Raw genomic sequence first — 16099 nt, 5'->3', positions numbered from 1 at the left:
TGATTAAAGAGATGAACCTGTCATCAGACTCGGCATATTTCTTAGTTTACATCAGAATTAACAATGAACCGAAAAGTAAAAGTCGAAAATCAACAAAGGTTAAAAATTATTACCTAATGCGGCTAAATCAGCGTCTAAATTTAACAAAATTCCATTACAAAATGAAAAAGTGTTTGAACTCGAGCCGGTGTGGCCGGTTTTATGAAATAAAAGCATTGATTCCACATTCCTGTATTAGTAACTGTATTCTGCGATCGTTAATCTCTGTGTAGTAATATCGGGTTGACCCTAAGCTTCACGCGAAAAGGCCCATTTTAGAAATGACTTCACCATCTGCAAGATGTTCCTCACCCATCAAAATATTTACCAAAGGTGCGTCTTCCACATCCTATTTACAAAGAACAAATAAACGGCCGGTATGTGGGTCAGTCTTTCCGGGACCCTTACAATTTTCATCGCAATAAATTAGCTTTATTGCTCGAATACTTCACATTCCGAGACTCGAGATGGATTTACTACATAATTAAGAGAGGAAATTGAACGGAATTACTCTCCTTTCGGCATTGGTCAAACAATAAATACACCTATTGCCAATTGTCTTTACAAACGTAGAAAATGTAAGAAAGTCTCCGTTTTTTTTTTTCAAGCGATCCTTCAGCCTATCTACAAGTGTCCGGAAATGACTAGACACGTCTCTAAAATCCGCCAAACTCAATTCCACTAGATTGGACAAAGTCCGGACTAGTGGCAGTTGATGTTTATTGTCTTCCGGATTTAATTAAGGTACAAAAAGTGCTTTGCAGTTTTCCCCTCGCTTTTGACTACATTTAATTTAATTTCTGCTTCTGATCGCACACTTAATACAAACTTCTTTGACGCTAGACACGTGCCCTTTACAAGGGTCGACACTGGTTACTTATTCATTGTTATACAGCAGTGGCCACAAAAAATAACACACCAACAAAAACAATAAAAAATATAATCTTTAAAAAGTCCCAAATAAATTTACCTTCAAATGAATTGAAAAATTATGCAAAAATAAAAAATTAAAGAAGAAATGACGAAAATACTAATAGTAAACAGCAAGTTTCTTAAAAATTATCATTTAGTCAATAAATTTGAATAAACGTTGATTATTTTTGAGCAAAAATTGCACACTGACACTTCCCAAAAGCCAAACCGGAGAATTTCTTTGTTTACAACCTCCGTTTTGCATTTTCGCGAAAAAGCGAAATAAAATATCGAATGTCGGAAAATGACTCTTGAAAAACACAAACCCCGGAGTTAAATCCGGCACAATCGTCACTTGTGCGCCCCGATTACCCTGTTCCTTCGCTTAAAAATCCTCAAAGAAACAAAGATAATTGCTTTTAGCGAATGAACAAACAAGGTATTATTTCGTCTTTTCCTTGTGTACCAGACGAATTAGCATTGGATTTCGCACACACAGATTTTTTTCCAACACTGAACACAATTTTCTCAACTCACTTGGACAGAGTAGCGAAAATCCTGAAACTTCTAATTCAGCCTCACTTGCACTTGGTTTGAGCTTGAAACTGAAACGTAGACTGCGTGCTACCGCACACTCGACTCAAACAAAACAAAACGGAGTCGTTCAATCAACCGTTCTCGAGCTGTGGTGGTGGCAGTGTACTCGGATGAACCACGCGTTTATGCGGATTGTGGCAGAGTCGACAAAGAGGAGTCGATAATTGTGAGGATTTGCGATCAAGTGACGTGGTACTGAAAGGCACTGATGGGAAATAAAAGAAAACGTTTGGCAGGAAAAATTACTCAAACGCCTTGGAAGTACATCGACCTTCTATTGTTTAAACAATTACAGGTCTATTTACTCAAGTGGTTTCCTTCAGCCGAGAAAATGTGGAAATGAGTCAACGACTGGAACTGGATGTCTCACTTTTAACACCTTTATTAAATCAACATAATAGTCAATCAACTTCCTAGAAAAAACATCAGTAAATACCGCAAAAAAATATTATTCAAATTCAAAATTTGCTACAAGAAACTGCAATTATAATATCACTTTACAGTTACAAACAATTAGCTGTAACAATAGTTGCTAGTGTGTTTGTAATTAGAAATTTGAAAATTTTCAGTCTCTTGGCGTCAAAGCAACTTTCAACCTCTATGTTTGTATGAAATGTTAATTACAACTACGAAACTTCAGTACCAAAACCAAATAAAATAAACGTTCAGCATCTCCTATAAATCGCTGAAAAACACAAAAATTTTAAAATTTTCATAAAACAAATTCTTTTAAACATCGTTAATAATAATTAGTTATGGGCACTTAATTCATTACCCAACATCACAAACATAAATTTTTAATGCAAGGGTCGGATTAGCGACCGCAGCTAGTTGAAGCGAGTAATTCAGGAACGTCCTATATCAAAAACAACTTACAACTGCAGAAGGTTGCTAATAGCACCACCGTAACTTTAATCCCTTAATCAGACACAAACAAACCGACAATTAGCAATAAGATGACTTTTCTCAATTATTCAAAAGCGTGGGCACCTTACATCATCCATTATGTTTTTGTAAAAATTATCACTTGTGAAACGGATCACTTAATTTTTTTACACGTTGACGCTAATGGAAACTGATTATAAGCGACCGAATGAAAAGGTTTCACTATGATTAGAATCGATGTTGCAAACGCTAAAAAGTAGTAAAATTGTAAAGAAAGAGGCACGCTATTGGCATTATTGCTTTGAACGGTCGGAATTTCGTCCGGCTTTGGGGGTCGATAATTGCGTCTGTTTCGAGTAAATTAAAAATTCTTCGCCAAGAGGAAACTACCAGATAAAATCAAGCAAATCCTTTTGTTCATCTCGAATCGCAAATTAAAATACACGTGGTGAAACTGAAACGAAAACTGTCTTAGCATTTGAAATAAATTAATAAAGTTCTCTCGAGGCCAGACAAGAAAAGCTCTCGAGCTTTTAAAATGCGATTCGCAGCAATCCATTAAAAAAGGCAAATTTTAATTGATAAGAAAACACGGGAGGGGTATTCCAATACATTAGGACGCAGCCAAAGCACAAGTACGAAAGTTTTTCCCATCGATAAAAGACAATGGAGCACTTTCTGGACGACTTACTCTCCCAACTTTGCCCCTTTATTAATCACAAAGTGGCGATTTTAAACAATTACGTTGAACTAACCGGCGATAGTAAAGCAAAAAATCTAATTTATAGTGTTTTTGGTTTCACATTTGTTTTGCAGGGAGCGACCCTATTTTTCAGTCACGCAAATGCGCCCTTAAAATGAATTACAGGAAAAAGAGGACGTTCCACGTTTACGATCGGGAAAACAACCTTAAAAGGTTTCAAACACTCCCAAAAAAATTATAGAAAAATTCAATTTCACCAAACATCGTAAAAATTGATAAACCATAAATAAAACAAATTGATTTGTTTGCGGATGGTTTCTCGTCGATTAACGTCGGAGGAATTAAACACCTAATAAATAGTTTACCGGTCCCGACAGCCCCCAGAGGAGGATAAACCGAAGCGAATACGCCCCATAAGACTTAAACGGGTAATAAAAGCGTTTTTATTTTGAGTTTTTGAAACAAATTCGACATGAAATATTCAAACAGTTTAAAAGCTTCCGGAACAAACGGAAAAATCCATACTCGACCAAGTCAAAGGAAAGACAAACTTACCCTAGATTAGATCAGCGATTATCGCCAAGTCCTCGTACCCTTGGATCCGCAAGATCTGAAACAACACTTTTCTTGAGAAACTTTCGCTTAGTCGGCGAGATAATCAAAGCTGGGGGCCTTCCCCATGGCCCCAAAACTAGAAAATTATGATGGCAAAGGCCAAACAAGCTCCAATCCAGCTCAAATAATAAAAACAAAAAATTTGTAAACTTTAAGTTGAAATTCAAATAGTTTGTGGTTTGAGTTAAATTGTGTTGAAAAGCGTCGAGGTGTCGAGTGGGTTCCAGGATTTCGTCCATGCAGATCAAGTCGTTAAGTGTTTCGAAAATAGTTCAATGAATAATCATGATGTTCTAAATTTACCTTGGCTTTAAATTTAGCTGGGTGTTAAACCGTGTTATCGTATCTAGTATCTAAGGATCGTGCAACAGGAAACGGACATTAATCAAGTCCTACCTTTTTATCTCTATGGAGCTTATTAGGTAGACAACTTCACGACTGAACGACCACCTAAGAACTGACCAGCGGTCACTAGACTATCAACTTATCAGTCAGAAATCTCCCCCAGGACAAAACCCATTGGCCTAACGGCAGGGATACGACGTACGTGGCCACAATTGATTGTTGACGGGTCGTCATAGCGACCTTTCAAAATACAAACACTGTCGACTGGACGTCACATATTCTACATAATTGCGACAATTTCACCCAAAAGATAATTGAATGTAAAATGAAAATTCTTAAAGGTGCGAAAAGTCACAAACGTGATTTGGACCGGTTTAAAGACTTTCAGCGAACTTATCAAAAGTGGAAGTCTAGGGGGACTACCGAGAAACCAAAAAGTGTACCAACTTGGTATAACACGGTTAGAAAAGTCCCAGGGCGGAAAATGTATTTTAAGGGTCTCTGAACTTGGAGAACTCCTTCTGGTCATTGCGCACAAAATCAATAATAAACATTAAACAATTACAACAACTTTAATTTGTTATTGCCGACACGGTTTATTACAACAATTATCAAATTAAGTGTGAGGTCAACTTGGGCAACTCTTCCACCAATAATTGATTATACACTCCTCGACAAAAAGTAACTTCCTAAAGTTTTGTTAAATTAGTGGATATCTCGATCTTGACAACACAAGAGATTAGAATAAATTATAGAAATTTGTGTTGCATTTTTTTGACGATTAGAATTTCTGCAGACACTTTCTATACTACAAATCGTGTAATTTATAAGTACAATAAAAGAAGAAGTCTCATAGAAATCACTCTATAACCCATGTGTGCATTTTTTTAAATCATTTATCATCTAACTAATGATCTATAATTTTATTTTTCGTGTGCCTTGAAATTAATAAAAATTAATGAATGTACTTAAGGTATACATTAATAAAATTTGTTCCTTATTTAATCATATAAATTATCGTACAGTTTGTAAACTTCTTTGAAACCTATAACTAACAACAATTGATATTTTTCCTTTTACAGTCCAATTAACAATTTTTTTTGTTTGTGGTAATACAGCCGTACGTATCCATATTAAAGATAATCATACTCAAAATAATTACACGATTCTATTTCTGTTATATAACAATAAGGTTGATTGCTTGGTAAAATACCTCGTGGCTAAACCACACGCAACGAAAATGATCTCACTTATGCTAAATTGCCTTTTTAGTTAGTGATAAGTTTAAATTTAGAATTCCTTTCAACTCCAGAAAACAATGTTTAAAGCTCCCTCTTCTCCGATAACATATTCTTCGAATTTATCTTGCGCTCGCTGTTGTGCTGTTACAAATTTAGCTTGAACCCATCCCCATGTGTAGTCGTGAACCGAATTAAATTCAAGAAACAACACAAAGATTCAGTATTTAGCGCATTTAGTACATCCTCAAACTTTCACTTGATACTTGAAGAGATTTATGTTATGTCATTTTTTGGCCAGAAACACGATTTCCGCATCTCGTAATCTGAATCAACAAAACCCAATCTAACGATAAAAATATGTAAATATGTGAAGCACCATTTTTCAAACTAATTAATTTGGATGACCACGTTCCAGTGCCTTAGTACACCATTAACACATTTTTTAATACATGCAACGTCACGCTAGCGATTAATAATTTTTCATCGCTGTCAATTCAACGATCAATGTTATTTATCGCTTCAAGGACTATTTAAGCGCTTTCCTTAGGAAAAACATAAACAAATTCGCCCAAGTTGGAGCTGTGTTATTATAAAATTAATGTAATTAAATGTAATTACGGTCCCACGAGCTGAAAGTAATATTTGTTTAAGCGAACGCTTTTGCATAATTCACGCTGTTGAAGAAAGGTCCTAATAATGCCCACATTAGCGACATTTACCATGGGTAAATGGCGCTTAAAATAAAAACACAACTTGCGAGGAAATGATGATGGTAATGACAGTTATTAGAAGGGTTTCTAGCGAGTAATTAAATGGATTATTTGAGTTAGAACAATGGACTTTGTTAAGTGTTTTTTTGTATATTTTGATAAGTTGCGGTTTTCAGTAATGCGTCTGGCATTTGGCGCGAGATTCGTTGACTCACATTTGATTGCCTTGGCACCTCGCCGAGTAATTTCAAGTGTGTTTGAAATATTTCAACCGGCTATTACCGACAAAGCCACTCAATTTCTAATAAGATGCATTTCGTGCCTTAGGGGCGGTATTGTGGAAGTCTGTATTAAAAATTAACAGGACCTGGGAAATACCACGCGTTTGCATGTTCCATTAAAAACGAAAGAAAAGTAGAAAAATTAATTTATTATTAAAGATGGAAAAACTGCAAGGTGTCTCTCTCGCGTGACGTCTCAAGGGACACGACACATCTTATAAATTCCCAATAAGTCTCTAATTTAAGACTTAACGATAATTATTTTCATAAATAATAAAATGATGAAGAACGGCCTCGGAAACTACCTCAACGTTTAAACGAATAAATCAATTACTGCAATATTAATCGACATTTCGATAATGATCGTCCGTTTTCGTGCTAATTAAATCGAAGATGTGCACAGGGTGACGTGGCTTCTTCTAACTGGCCAATTAGACTGAAAGAACTCGACTCTATCATCAATACGTCTAATGACAGTGTTATTACGTTACGAAATGACATACGATGCACGCCGTACCTGATTGTAGTCTGCACTTAGAGAAACCTTTAATTATTATCAAACGGAGACTCTCACAAGTATTAAAAATTCAAGAGGTAATAACAATGTTTGATGGGACGAACGTTTAGATATTTCTCTGATGGTATATTGCACATTCCACGTCAGCAGAAAATAACGCCAATAGACATTAACCATTCATAACGTTCAACGATTCCGTGGCACTTTTGCCAACTTAGGAAAGAAATTGAGACATTTCCGATCCCAAGAGTGGATATGTCAAAAGTAGAAAGGTTTCAAAGTCAATTTTTAATTTTTATACGCAAGGTTGCGCTAATAATATTGCGCGAAACGCGGAAAAATCGAATGAAGATGGCCTCGATTTGGCCAACTTTCCATTTCACAATTGGGACCGAAATAGGAAATGAACTCATTAATACTTCAAAAATCGATAAACAACATTTATTAAAGACATTATTTTCGATGTTATAAATTAAACAAGGTAGAAGCCACAGCTATCAAACCCAATCAATCTAAGTTTATTTGAACGCGACAACCTTATTCAAGCGAGTGCACCAAAAAAATAAAATAAAAATAACTACAACCGAAACTATCGATTTTCCCTCATCGAAAAGAAATAAATTGTCTTGTCATTACGATAATTTCCGTCGAGTGAGAATTCACAAAGTGAATGAATTTGCGACACGTCGATGTAAATATTAACATCAAAATGCTCTATTGTGTAATTTGCGTAATCCCAGATCTATTCGTCAAAGAGACCACATGTAAAGCTCGGGGTTGAAGCAAAGCGGTCGTCTATAATGACGGAACATCCCGTCCTATCACACCCAAACAAGAACAAAGTGATACCAACATTACGGCGAAATATGCAGCCGTTCAAAGCATTACTAACGTTTCGATTAATCAAAGTTTAATGAAATCCCAAATTTACCAAAATACATAGTTTTAAGAACCAATACAATGATCAATTGGTTCTGGGGTGCAATAAATTCAACCCTATCGTAAGAAATTGGGTTATTAAATTCATTGTCCTATTCACCACTGATACGTTCTACATAGCTCCTTGCGAGATTTATCCTCAATTCCTCAACTAAAGCCCTCAGACATTTTATGCAAGAGTCTGTCTACTATGGGAAGGTAATAAATCACGTCTTATTCCTGAATTTTTTTTACTCCATTTGAAACACTTGTAGAAAATACTTTCAACTATCACAATTAACAGATAATTGCTTTGTCAAGAAGCATCATTTGCAAATACAAAGTGGTTATAAATGATTTTCATCTAGCCAGCTGTGAATTATCCATGTAAAATAAAAATGCCGCTTTACGAAAATAAGGGTACTTGTTTTAACTCAAAATGAAAAAATCGCCGTTTACTAAGCGTCCACTTCGAAAATAGACTTCAATTATAAACTTGTTTTCTTCCAATGTATCAATTATTATTGGAAATTAGTTGAAACAATAAAAGTTTAATTAACAATTTATTATTAATTAATAAGTGACACTAATGACAGAACTAGAGTTTTCAAAAAAGAATAGCGGCACAAATAAAGTTACATGCAGAAAAATTCCAAAGCTGGCTAGACGAAAATCATTTATAACCACTCTGTATTTATAAATCAAGTATAAATGAACTAAGAACAAAATAGAAATATATATTAGCACTCCTTTTCAACTCCTGGCATTTTATTACAGCTTCCTCAAAGAAAGTGCGTTTTATTACTGATAAAAAACTTTTCAATATGAATATGTGATAAAATTGCGTCAAAAGTGATGTCTTGTAACCAAAACCTTTGTTTCGCACCAGCTGTTTGATTAAAATAATCATTCGACTACTGTAGACAATAACGAAACCACTGTGAGCTTCTGTTGTATACAATTATAAAGTTGTAAACATGTTAGATCATTTACCTCGAGAGGTAATTGCTGCTACCAACTCCTTGAAAACTTGACTCATTTTACATTTTTACAAGTACATCGAGTAACAGAAAATTGCTTGAAAACGTTCTTGGCCCTTAATTAAATTTGTTCTGTTTCAACCGTTTTTTATTTGTATGTGGAAATATACAAACATGAAGTAACTTTTTTATCTTCAGGCTTGCATTAGCTTTCGACGCACATAATTACCACAAAAAATGCTAGATAATGCATCATAAAATTCTCAGAATTCTGCTACTTCTTACTATTAGTAAGCGTCCTTCAGCTCATGATTTGTACAATATAATAGATTTATATGAAATAGTTTTCTTAATAAGAACCAAGAATTTTCCTTCAAGTGTTTTATCAATGCAAGTTCGTTGTTGATTAATTCCAAATTCCAAAGATTCAAAAGCAAATTAAAACTTGTCTTTTTCTTTTTTATCTCATTGCTCGTCCGCTTTAAGCTTCTTTAAAACGTTAAAATTAAGGATGCTCCTTTTTCAAGAAACTGTTTACGTCGTATAATATTGACTTGACTTTGAACGAAAACACGTAACATCATCAACGAAAAAGCAATAAATTAATCTGTCAACTTTAGTTTTTCAGGTTTTCTTAACTTTTTTCGAAATCTGTGTTCCTTCAGTAATCTAGAGTGACACAATTCTGGTTGGTATTCCCTAGTTTTCGTCCCTCTCAATATCCCTCAAGTAGTTAAACTCCAATTCCCCACACTAAGCTCCAGATTAAGCCTATTTATTTTCCAACAAAGAATTGCAAAACACTACAAATTTTCCGCCTCCATTTGTTGACATTTCTTCTTTCGCGTAAGCTCCCCGATCCTGTTTTCGCCTGACTCAAGTCTCTTATTATGACTGATTCTCCTCAAACGTTTCGTTCTGAAAAAATATCAAATATTCCATGAACCACAACGAGTTCTCAACATCTCAAAGTAAGTTTCCGTAACGGCACTCAGCGTAATTTGTTTGGACTGGCTTCGAAATATTGGCGCACTTTGATTATTGGCAATATTTCAACGAGACTTGTGGGCACAGCGAAATTTCCCAACGGTTCGTTCGCACCAGCTTTATTGTTATAATAAAATCAATACCTACGTGTGACACATTTGTTACATGGAGTTCATAATGAGGTTTCTATACGGCCTACGTCGCAAAAAAAAGTTGATTAGTCGCCCACGAAAAAAACTCCAGCTTAAATTCTGAGCCAAATATGTTGCAAACACACACATACACTTGTTGCCTGTTGAAAAATCCACCCCATGAAAATCATAGCCGGATTAGCGATAATCGAATTAAGCGTGTCCATCCACACGCTCGCATTTTTTACATTAAAATCGTATTTGTTATTCAGATTGTGCCGTGGGGTTTATTTCGTTCGGTTCAAATTTAGTACAAGATCAAAGCTAAATAGACAAACAGCAGCGCACTTAACTATAACATATCCATTATGATCAACAATAAACGACTCGGCTTGGAAATTTTCCAGTCGCATGCCTCAAAAAAATTAATGCCTCATCTTGGCATTATACACTACAAGACTAGTATAGAAACGACAGTGAGACAATGTAAAATGCGTAATGCTCCCAAAAAACAAACACAAAAGGAAAGAGAAACTAATTAACAGATCAAAGAAAGTACTTATAAACACAGAAGCTGCAGAAACTCATTTATTTTGCTTTGAAAAAATGAAAAAACCTTATTTTAGTATTCAATAAATACGAGTACCACACTGCAACGTCGCAATTGTCTTTTTGAGGTGAAATAGCTCACACATTTAATTTCTGTGTAAAAGAACAACATGTGTAACAACTGAATCCTACATACAAAAGACCCAAAATAACCCACTATTTTATACAAAAAAAACAAAACATAAAAGTAACAGAATGGCAATTGAAATGGCACAACGTATATATAATGTACAAATGATTAATGACTACAAAAAACGTGAAAACTGACCAACAAGAAATACTTTGCTACCCACAAACTGAAAACAATGAATTACAGTTGCCATTCCACCTGCAAATCATGTATGTAGTTAAAAGAATTTTGGTTCCAATATAACATTGTCGAATTTAATTCTTCTTTCACTAAAAAACAGGAAAAAAGCTTCTATCAAATTTTTGTATTAAAAATTAAGGTGTTTGAGAATCGAAACTTGTGTTTCATTCGGATAGAAATTGTTTGTTTCATTGTTTCAGTTTTTAATAAAATAAAAAAATAATTTAAAAAATAACATTTTTTACTCCAAATGACAGAATGGAAAAAAGTGTTAACATATACATCATTTAACAAATCGTTAACCAATCACGTGCCAAAAATTACTTCCTGACAGCTTCAGCCAATAATAGTTCCCACAAATAAACCGATAAGTGGGCCAAATAACCAAAAATAATCTTAAAACACAAAGTCAAATTTTCTGTCCTCTTTTTACATTCATTTTTAGTGTTCTTTATACAAAAAAAGAGAACAAATTAAATGCACAGTATATTATTTAAACGACAAGTATTTTTGATCAGTAAAAAATGCACAGTAAAAATAATAAATCCACGGTAAAAATAATAAATGCACAGTAAAATAATAAATGCACAGTAAAAATAATAAATGCACAGCAAAGACAATGAATGAATGTCTAGTAAAACTAATTAATTTAATATGCACACATTTACAAACAAAATGTTTCCGAGCAAAACCGGAATGCCGCAAAGCGATTAAAAACAAAATTGTGGTTTCAGAAGAACAGCAGTGCAAAGAGTGGCGTACGCTGATTAGACTGATTACCATTTGTGCACAGTTTTCAGTCCTTGATAAAATCATTCTTGCGCAGGGGCCCTTGTTAATATACCACCCTCCAATAATAAATATTCAGTAATATAAAAAAGTACCAATAATAAATAACATTGTTATATAACCAAACTGAAAATTCTTTAAATTTAATGTTGTTTTATTAATTTTAATTAAAGTTACTGAGCTTTCATTATTTTTACTGTGCAAATTAGATTTTTTTACCGAACAAATTATTATAAAATACTTGGCATTTATTATTTTTAATTTTTTACTGTGCAAAAATTAATTAAATACTCATCATTTTATACTGATCAAAACTGAATTATTTACTGATGGCTTTATTACTACCCAAAAAAAAACCATGTTTTGTGTGTTCAGTGGCTAAAATTTCATGTAATTCTAAGAAAAGTCCCCCTTTTTCCATTAAAACCTAATGTCTTGAGTCGCTGTGAACCTATAGGATATAATATCTGCGATTCCCAATAAAAATAGGTAAGTGTGTAGTAAAATGTGGCACACCATCCATCTTAGTACCCGACTATAAAAACTGACATGAGGGCAAAGTGTGAGTCGCCGTATAAATAAACGACCGTCAGAGAACTTCTCTATCGGATTATCCCTTTCAAACGATCGAACTTCCAAGTCGGTGGTGTGTGTAAAAATAATTAATGTGGTTAATCGTTGATTTTTTAATGTAAGAAATTGAATTCGATTAGTCCATGTTGTAAGTAAGTACATTACGTCGATACAATTTTCCTAATTCATAAATAAAATCGATGATAGATGTGCATATACGCAATCCGGTTAATACCGAATCAATTTTGCTCAATATTTAAGTAGAAAATTGCGTGTGACGTTTGAATTTATCGAAGCCCGGCTATTACCGACTTTATTTTTCCATCGGTTGTGGCACGTACACGCTCACAAAAAGCCTGGAATTAACCAAGTTTCCGTAAGAGTTGTCAGTATAGGCGGACCTCCAAACCAATAATCATTTTACTCGTGAATAAATGATGAACGAAATGCATTAAAAATGTACGAGGACTGTCTGAGGGGTGGGTTTTCAATAGTGGCGTTGTGATAGACACGTTACCGGGCAACCAAATGTTCCACACGCGATACCATCGTCAACCGATGAACCGCCGATAAACAGATTATTCCAAAAAATGACACCCAACTGTGGTATCGAACGCCATCGAAGACATACATGCTTTTTGCTCTAGACCAATAACTATTTTGGCAGAATAGCAGTCAACACTCCTCGATTCCCGGATTTCCGACCATTAGGACACAAAAAATGCCAATGGGACACAAGTCCAATAGAAAATTAATGTCGGAACGCCCCCGAGAAATTAATTCCGGCGATTGCCTATTCTTTGGCCTAACATTTCCCTCTTTTACAACCTGTCACATAATTTTCCTGAAAACACCCAGTAGTTTTCCAGAATTATAAATACCGAAACTCTATTCTTGGTCTAATCTAATCTCATACATTAAATACAGGTGTTTCAAACGAATGAAGTCATTTACGTAAAAAATACCCTCTGCACTCTTGGTTCACAAGTGATAAAATACACATCTGATATCAGGTGTTTCTTATCTCTCAATGTTTGCACCTATTCGGTCCACAAAACTTTGCATTTCCGCCTTGTACGGCGACCGGATGTTAAATCGGACCCTTGAAATTGCTCAATTACTTACCCGAACAGATCTTTGATCACGCAAAGCTCGAAGAGCTTTATGGTTCACGAGTGGGAAAAACTATATCGGTTTAATGTCAAAGAAAAACTTTTTCGATCACTTCAATAAATTGATTACAAATTTTTGAGTAATTGTGTTAGTGAAGTTAATTTTCTGATGGTTTTGCTGGATTACATTCCACTTTATTCAATTGTGAAAATACACCTTGTAGGAAAATAGAATTGATTATAGATCGAAGTGTTTTTTTCTGTTTGCTGAAAGTTGAATTAGCTCCACCTGCTGGTAGTAAAGCAACTCAATAAAATCTACGATTCATCCTCACGTGTCGGGCTTAATTAGGTAATTGTCAGGTAAGAATTATTTCGAAGCAAGTTCATGATTGATGTTTTGCACAGAAAACTGGAGCATAAAACCAAGTTGGCATAACCTGAAGCAAAAACCTTGAAATCCAACTGTTACTCTCATTGGAATCTGTTTCACTTTTTTGCGCATCAACAAACCATACAAAGTGCGATGTTAAGTAAGATTGTTCATTTATTAACGTCATCGAGTAAACAAAAACAATCGAAACCTTGGCCCGTTTGTCAGACAAAGACAATCAAATGAAAAATCCCCAACATAAATTTCCAAAGTGGTGGAATTTATTTTAACTTTCTAAATAGTTATTTACAGCCAATTACTTTGGCTTAATCCTCCAACTTTTCTCCCTTCGAAGAAACAACACTGAACAGATTCCAATCGTCGAGAAATTCGTTTTTAAAACTACAATTCTGCGACAAAAGCAGTAACATTTAATTGCACAAGAACACTGCAAATAATGCACGTCGTCCGGAAAATGTCGCCTTGATTTTATTCTGTTTTCCATATTTTACAAAAACAAATGTTCAAAGGGTTGGAAAATCGTTTGTAGTTTTCCTAAACAGAAACTTTATCCGCAAATCACTTTTTACAGCGCGCCTCCTTCGGAATTTATCTAGTCGCCATTTCTTTAATTAATCGCTGTCATGGACCATTTCCACTTAGCAAAATGGCCTCGTTTCTACTGGTGTGATTTTTTCATTCGCTACAAGAAACCAATTCAGCTCTGCTACACATTTAACAAAAAATTCGGCGTGTCAACGGGCAATAAAAATCATTAAATAATGTTCCCATAATCACACTACAAAATGTGGAAAAAAACATTTTACGTCCAGTGATGTGGTATCTTAGCAATCTTAGCAGTCACCTGTTGACCTGTTCTTCACGAATATGAATTAAAAAAAAACGGTTTCTCATCTTTTGTCTTTAAAAAGAGCTGTTACCCTTTCCTCGAGCCCCTTCATCTTCAAAAAAACATTTTTATAGGTATATTTTGCGAAAAGAGTTAAATAAGAATTGTAAGGTAGAGTTAAGCTACTGTCTTCCCTTCTCTTGTTCAAATTCCAACAATTGTCCCATTGTCCATGTAATAATCGCACCAAGATAAAACTTTGTACGTTTCACATCAAGACATATGGGAACGCAGATACAGATTGTCAAGAATAAAAAAAGCCCTGAGTCACGGATGCGCAGTGGAATAAAAAATAAGGATAGAGAAAGGAGCTTCTCCCTTTTGTACACAGAAAGACAGAGTCCATCACTCTCTTACAGAGATTCTCTCTGTCTATCTTCTGCGCATCTCGCGGCCTTTTTTATTCTTGACAAAGCTGCACTTGTTTTGACACTTTCAGTCTTTTGTTACATAGTTAGGTACGAATAGATATATCATGGAACACTCCACACATCTTCTATTAACATTCTTCGATTTTTCTCTTGACATTTCGCCATTTTCTCACTTCTTAAAAATCACAGTAAAAAAAAACAAATCAACTCTTCTCGTGGATCAAAATAAAATCTTAAAACTGAGAAGTATTGATCTTTGACAATTCGTAAACACAAATACAAATTATCTAATCACACTATAGACTATAGTACAAAAATATTTACGATCAAAGTACTGAAGCACTTTTAACAATACATACTTAACCTAGAATTAAAATTTTGTTCTTAGAAATTAAAAAAAAAAACAGTTCCAGTTAGGGGTGGCAACATAATCCGCGAGATTTTGATGTCACCACCCAAGAGCTAATCGAGTTGAATGGCATACGTCGAAGGGATTAAGTTATCAAAAAGACAACAATAACGGATCGATATCTTCACTCTAGTCCTCCGAGGGAGATGCCGTACAAAAGAGTTCTCCCCTAAGCGATCATTCCTCTCAACATGATTGCACATCATTACATCAATAAGTTTTAGATTCGTATCGCGAACGTTATTTTCTCCTAGTTGAGTCCCGTCGACAGTTGCGTCACGCTTTTTATTTTATAAGAAGAGATTCGGAAATAATTTAGTATTTTCCCCGGTTAACGACTATTTTCAAAACAAACCCATAAAGTGGTATATATCGAATCTATTACTAGGCCGTTTCGTTTATATTTATTTTTATTATTTTATTTACCAAACTTGAAAAGAATGACTTGTCAAAATCGGCCCAGCACTTAATTTGTCAAAAAACATATATTAGGAAAAAACACGAACTGATTAATAGTTATTTACATTCGTGTGCGGTAACTTACATTTTACAGTGCGAAATGAATTTGAAGCACGACGCGCAGCGGAGTGCTTTAATAATTGAGCACTGTAAAATGGTTAACGCACAAGATTTGTATTAAGCTTTTTGGCCGACGTTTAAACAAAAATCTACAAAATTCAGAATTAATACAAGTAAATACGTTTGACATTAAATATCACGGTGGCTATGCACTCTAATGTCAAACAATTAAAAAAGACGCAAAAACGTCTCAGACACAAAGT

At 34.6% G+C, this 16099-nt stretch overlaps 1 protein-coding gene across 3 annotated transcripts in view; it reads right to left on the bottom strand.

The window, feature by feature from the left end:
* Nucleotides 1-16099, bottom strand: part of LOC123011086 (heterogeneous nuclear ribonucleoprotein K) — a 48107-nt gene that overhangs the window by 28381 nt on the left and 3627 nt on the right. The window contains exon 2 of one of the 3 annotated variants that reach the window (XM_044408364.1): nucleotides 3692-3746. The exons of 1 other annotated variant lie outside the window; for it this stretch is intronic. The gene's annotated coding sequence lies outside the window, so the exon portion shown is untranslated. Of the gene's footprint in view, nucleotides 1-1488; nucleotides 1643-3691; nucleotides 3747-16099 lie in introns of those variants that run through there. One more of the 3 variants, XM_044408365.1, reaches the window with a different exon arrangement.

This window comes from Tribolium madens, unplaced genomic scaffold (assembly GCF_015345945.1).
Source record: "Tribolium madens isolate multiple individuals breed KSU strain unplaced genomic scaffold, Tmad_KSU_1.1 Scaffold_91;HRSCAF=231;Tcas5.2_LG7, whole genome shotgun sequence".
NCBI classification, from domain to species: Eukaryota; Metazoa; Arthropoda; class Insecta; order Coleoptera; family Tenebrionidae; genus Tribolium; species Tribolium madens.
Note: the sequence above shows the minus strand (reverse complement) of the source record. Positions and strands in the feature narration are given on the sequence as shown.